This window comes from Bufo bufo, chromosome 3 (assembly GCF_905171765.1).
Source record: "Bufo bufo chromosome 3, aBufBuf1.1, whole genome shotgun sequence".
Lineage (NCBI taxonomy): Eukaryota > Metazoa > Chordata > Amphibia > Anura > Bufonidae > Bufo > Bufo bufo.
The window spans coordinates 579,952,472-579,958,701 of record NC_053391.1 but is presented as its reverse complement, the minus strand read 5'-3'; the positions used below and the strand labels follow the sequence as shown (position 1 = coordinate 579,958,701).

Below are 6,230 nucleotides of genomic sequence, written 5' to 3'. Positions count from 1 at the left end.
ATCACGTCACAGGTGCCGCAATGAGCCTTGATCGCGGTACCTGAGGGGTTGAATGGCAGGGGCGGCGCGATCGCCGCTTCCTGTTAGTGCGGCCGGATGTTGGCTGTATCATATAGCCGGCAGATCGTTCGTATGGAGCGGCTCACTGCAGAGGCCAGCTCCATACATCCCCTGTCACGCAATGACATACCTTTACGTGATAATGTGTGAAGGGGTTAAAGGCGTAACTACTTTTTGATTATTTTTTTTTGTGGATATTTCTTTGAATATTTGTATAATAAATTTGGCCCAGACTAAATTGTCCGTACTGTAACCCCATTGGTTACAATAAAACAAAACACAACAAATTTTATAGAACAATAAAGTTTTATAAAACAATCTTCAAATAAAAAAATATATTAAGAATATAAATAACAGAAGCCCCAAAAAACAAATGAAAAAAAAAAAATGAAGGCAATTTTTTCATTTCTTGGAGCTTTTGGAGCAGTCCATCCAGGGCCTTTTTGTTGACCTCCTCTACTAGGTTCAGCTCATCCCTCAACTTTTTCATGCATTCGCACTGCTCCCGCTGCACTTTTTTTTAACGTCTTTCAATAAGTTGTTTATTGCTGTAAAAGTAAAGGAAATATACATTTTAAATCTACTTTAAAAGACAATCATTGTTTGGTGTATAAAGCAGATAAAGCCCTGTCTGACCCAGGAAGAAGTACATCAGTGACTTAAAAAGATTAAAATAGACAAATCGCTAGGACCGGATGGCATACACCCCCGTATCCTAAGGGAATTAAGTAATGTCATAGCCAGACCCTTATTTCTGATATTTGCAGATTCTATACTGACAGGGACTGTCCCACAGGATTGGCGCATGGCAAATGTGGTGCCAATATTCAAAATGGGTCCAAAAACAGAGCCTGGAAACTATAGGCCGGTAAGTTTAACATCTGTTGTGGGTAAACTGTTTGAAGGTTTTCTGAGAGATGCTATGTTAGAGCATCTTAACGGAAATAAGCAAATAACGCCATATCAGCATGGCTTCGTGAGCGATCGGTCATGTCAAACTAATTTAATCAGTTTCTATGAGGAGGTAAGTTCTAGACTTGACAGCGGCGAATCATTGGATGTCGTATATCTGGACTTCTCCAAAGCATTTGACACTGTACCGCATAAAAGGTTAGTATATAAAATGAGAATGCTCGGACTGGGAGAAAACGTCTGTATGTGGGTAAGTAACTGGCTCAATGATAGAAAACAGAGGGTGGTTATTAACGGTACACACTCTTGGGGCACTGTCACTAGTGGGGTACCTCAGGGGTCAGTATTGGGCCCTATTCTCTTCAATATATTTATTAATGATCTTGTAGAAGGCTTGCATAGTATAAATTTTCGCAGGTGACACTAAACTGTGTAAAGTAATTAACACTGAAGAGGACAGTATACTACTACAGAGGGATCTGGATAGACTGGAGGCTTGGGCAGATAAGTGGCAGATGAGGTTTAACACTGACAAATGTAAAGTTATGCACATGGGAAGGAATAATGCAAGCCACCCGTACATACTAAATGGTAAAACACTGGGTAACACTGACATGGAAAAGGACCTAGGAATTTTGGTTAAGCTGCAAAAACCAGTGTCAGGCAGCTGCTGCCAAGGCCAATAAGATAATGGGTTGCATCAAAAGGGGCATAGATGCCCGTGATAAGAACATAGTCCTACCACTTTACAAATCACTAGTCAGACCACACATGGAGTACTGTGTACAGCTCTGGGCTCCTCTGTGAACAAGGCAGACATAGCAGAGCTGGAGAAGGTCCAGAGGAGGGCAACTAAAGTAATAACTGGAATGGGGCAACTACAGTACCCTGAAAGATGATCAAAATTAGGGTTATTCACTTTAGAAAAAGATGACTGAGGGGAGATCTAACTAATATGTATAAATATATCAGGGGTCAGTACAGAGATCACTCCCATCATCTATTTATCCCCATATCCCACACAAACATAGAAAAGGATTCTTTACGGTAAGAGCAGTGAGACTATGGAACTCTCTGCCTGAGGAGGTGGTGATGGTGAGTACAATAAAGGAATTCAAGAGGGGCCTGGATGTATTTCTGGAGCGTAATAATATTACAGGCTATAGCTACTAGAGAGGGGTCGTTGATCCAGGGAGTTATTCTGATTGCCTGATTGGAGTCGGGAAGGAATTTTTTATTCCCCTAAAGTGAGGAAAATTGGCTTCTACCTCACAGTTTTTTTTTTGCCTTCCTCTGGATCAACTTGCAGGATGGCGGGCCGAACTGGATGGACAGATGTCTTTTTTCGGCCTTCTGTACTATGTTACTATGTTAATCCATTATATATTGGTTTAGTTAGGATTAATAATAGTTCTTTAGACTTTAGGGTTATGGACTTAGTAGTTAAGTTAATGCTTTTGATGTAGATTAATTACTTTATAGTGTTCATGTTTTATATTACTGTTGTGTGTTGTACATTCTTTGTTGACAGTTTCATAGTTTTTACACCATTTTTTAGATAAATATTAATATTGTTTTGTGCACTTTATTTTTTAGTCTAAGAAAAAATTTATATATTGGATGCTCGTTACATCCAATATTAAACAGTATGCCTCATTGAGATACTTTACGGAAATCAGTACACCAGTAACATCAGCTAGCTGTAAAAAAAACTTTATGTGGATTTAATTAGGGTCCGGGTTTTTGGACCGAGTGCCCAGACAGATATAGTGTCACAGGTCACTCCTGTACTCCATCAAGCCTTTTAAATAAAGTTTGGATTAAAAATGCTGTTCTTTTCAAGTGTGGACAGGAGATGTGAAAACTGAACCTGCAGAGAAATGAGGATGGTCTCTGACAGACCCTAAAGAGTGGTGATATACTAATCTTTTTATTACACTGCTTGGAGTGAACACAAAGTGGGGGACTTTAGGTTATGCAATATCTGAAGTCTGAATAACAATTAGAGGTTGAACTTGAACTTGTTTATAATTGTTTTCTTGAATCAAATCTGCCTGTGGTGAAGACTAAACTGACACCTGTATGTGTGTGGGGACATTTTTTAAATTAAAACATCAACAGAATATATTTACCCTCCTGGCGGGGGTGGTCACCACCTCGTCTTCTTCCTCCTCCTCATCCTCCTGGACCTGAACTGCCTCAGGTGGGCTATGGGCCTGATGCCCTGATGGTCCTGGCTGCTCCTCTTCCTGCTCATCATCCTCCTCATCCTCCGTCATCGCCTTCTCTTCCACCACCTTCTTCTTATTCGAACGCTTAGGGCGCACTTTTCGGAAGAGGCACCCCTGTAATGAACAAATTTTTAAAAAATACCAAGATAAACAAGCAAAGCAAAAAAAAAAAAAAGTAACGGTACACAAATTAATCTATGGTGGGATCTGGATAAGATAATGATTACCCCTATGTTTGATTTCACATAATTTGGTGTTAGATGAAACTATGAATGAAGTCTTTCAGATGGTTTACAGTTGAGTATGTTAATAGCTAGGATGAGGTAGCGGGGGGTATTGGTTCGCAAGGTACTGTTGCAGGGTTATTGAAATAAGGTGGACCAAGTCAACTGTTTTGACATTGGATAAGGGTTTACATCATATATCTGTATCTCGCTGTCAGTATATGTATATATTGTAAATATCAGCTACGTGTCCCAACATTTATCAAATCCGTGCTTGTGAACTTTTAGGCAGAAGAGAAACCCAACTAAATTATTTATTGCAAATTTCCAACGTTACCATTGTACCTGAATACCAGTATAGTCTGTCTTCCACACAATTATCATTTTGCTGTAACAGCTGCCTACATTCAATATGCTGACTGTGCTGTTAATAGTGTGCCTGCGAAGCTGTATGGTAGGAAATGTCTAAAGCTGATTAGTACACCTTAGACATTTTCAAGGGTATGCGGCCCACAGAGAGGGCTCTAAGTGCCGCCTCTAGCACCCGTTCCATCGTTTCAACACCACTGAAGTAAGTAATCAGTTGTAAAGGGATAGAAATACTTATTTGCATAACTGAACACATAAATAACAATAGGTGGGTGATAGAAAATTTATGTAAGCATCGTACCTGGACAGTTTTTGTCTCTGACCTCTTTGATCAGATCCATGCAATGCCGTTTGAGGTCCGACCATTTCTTTAGCATGGCATTTTTGGAATGGACCTTTCCATGCTGCTGCCACAGCCGGCGTGCCTCTCTCCGCACTATGGTCTGTTTCTCAAGATGGCATTTTAGATCGTCATATCCCTTTTCCAACATAGTCTGCAAGATAACAATGAAAGGATGTAATCCCAAAGTTGTAAAATACAATTATTAGTAATTATAGTCATGTCAACCATCAAAAATATAATGTAATATCAAAACGGTAAAAGAGTAGATATTTATATAGTTCCCTATGGAACTATATGAAAGTAAAAAATAAAAAAAAAACATTTATATTCAAGGCAAATATAAGAACTAAACTCCACAGTGGCCGCCCCTTTAAGAGTGACTTAAATAGTGACCGTCCCTTTAACAGTGACTAGAACTGTGCCCGCCCCTTTAAGAGTGACTTGAATAGTGACCGTCCCTTTAACAGTGACTAGAACTGTGCCCACCCCTTTAAGAGTGACTTGAATAGTGACTGTCCCTTTAACAGTGACTAGAACTGTGCCCGCCCTTTTAAGAGTGACTTGAATAGTAACCGTCCCTTTAACAGTGACTAGAACTGTGCCCGCCCCTTTAAGAGTGACTTGAATAGTGACCGCCCCTTTAAGAGTGACTAGAACTGTGGCCGCCCCTTTAAGAGTGACTTGAATAGTGACCGCCCCTTTAAGAGTGACTAGAACTGTGGCCGCCCCTTTAGGAGTGACTTGAATAGTGACCGTCCTTTTAAGAGTGACTAGAACTGTGGCCGCCCCTTTAAGAGTGACTTGAATAGTGACCGCCCCTTTAAGAGTGACTAGAACTGTGGCCGCCCATTTAAGAGTGACTTAAATAGTGACCGTCCCTTTAACAGTGACAAGAACTGTGCCCGCCCCTTTAAGAGTGACTTGAATAATGACCGTCCCTTTAACAGTGACTAGAACTGCGGCCGCCCCTTTAAGAGTGACTAGAACTGTGGCCGCCCCTTTAAGAGTGACTAGAACTGTGGCCGCCCCTAAGAGTGACTTGAACTGTGGCCGCCCCTTTAAGAGTGACTAGAACTGTGGCCGCCCCTTTAAGAGTGACTAGAACTGTGGCCGCCCCTAAGAGTGACTAGAACTGTGGCCGCCTCTTTAAGAGTGACTAGAACTGTGGCCGCCCCTAACAGTGACTTGAACTGTGGCCGCCCCTAAGAGTGACTAGAACTGTGGCCGCCTCTAAGAGTGACTAGAACTGTGGCCGCCCCTTTAAGAGTGACTTGAACTGTGGCCACCCCTAAGAGTGACATACTTTTTTCAGTAGAATTACTTACAGTGATCAAAGCTTCCAGCTCTTCTTGATTGAAATTGCTCTTTGCCATTTTCGAATAAACTCTGTCTCTCTCCACTCCCCTTCCGATTCAAAGACAAAGACAGGCACGCACGCACGCACGTACGGACGCACAAACACGATTATGACGTATTATCGCGATAACAAACCAAACATGGTAGACTGTATAAGTTGAAATCGCAATTCGATTCATTCAGGTTATAATAATCGAATTGCGATTTCAATTTTTTACGTATATTCCTAATGCTCTAACTTCGTCTTTTAGAATATTCGTAATATTCTAAAAGACGAAGTTAGAGCAATATAACGAATATTCTAAAAGACGAAGTTAGAGCAATATTAAGAATATTCGTATAATACACATATAGATTGTAATTTAGCTAATATACTGCTATAGTAATTTTTTTAATAGTGTACATATTTTAGAAAACTTAAGTTCAGAGGCAAAAAAAAATTGAGAAAAAAAAAAAGAAGGATTATTGCACTATATTAGCTAAATTAAAATCTATATGTGTATTTTACGAAAATTCGTAATATGGCTCTAACTTCGTCTTTTATAATATTACGAATATTCTAAAAGACGAAGTTAGAGCAATATTAAGAATATTTGTAAAATACACATAACCTAGCCATAGTCAATTAGCCATAGGAACGTTACTATCAAAGAAAAAAAACAAAAAAAAACGCAATACGCGATTATTTAAAATCGCATATTATTCGCGATAATTGGAATAATTACGAATATTCGA

General features: G+C 39.8%; 1 long non-coding RNA gene across 1 annotated transcript; it reads right to left on the bottom strand.

The window, feature by feature from the left end:
- Positions 1–499: 499 nt before the first annotated feature.
- LOC120996080 lies at positions 500–4,453 on the bottom strand. Its single transcript, XR_005777723.1, has 3 exons — positions 4,098–4,453; positions 3,105–3,317; positions 500–608 (listed from the first exon to the last, which is right to left on the bottom strand). It is a non-coding gene; the product is annotated as an uncharacterized LOC120996080 (long non-coding RNA).
- Between the last annotated feature and the right edge of the window lie 1,777 nt (positions 4,454–6,230).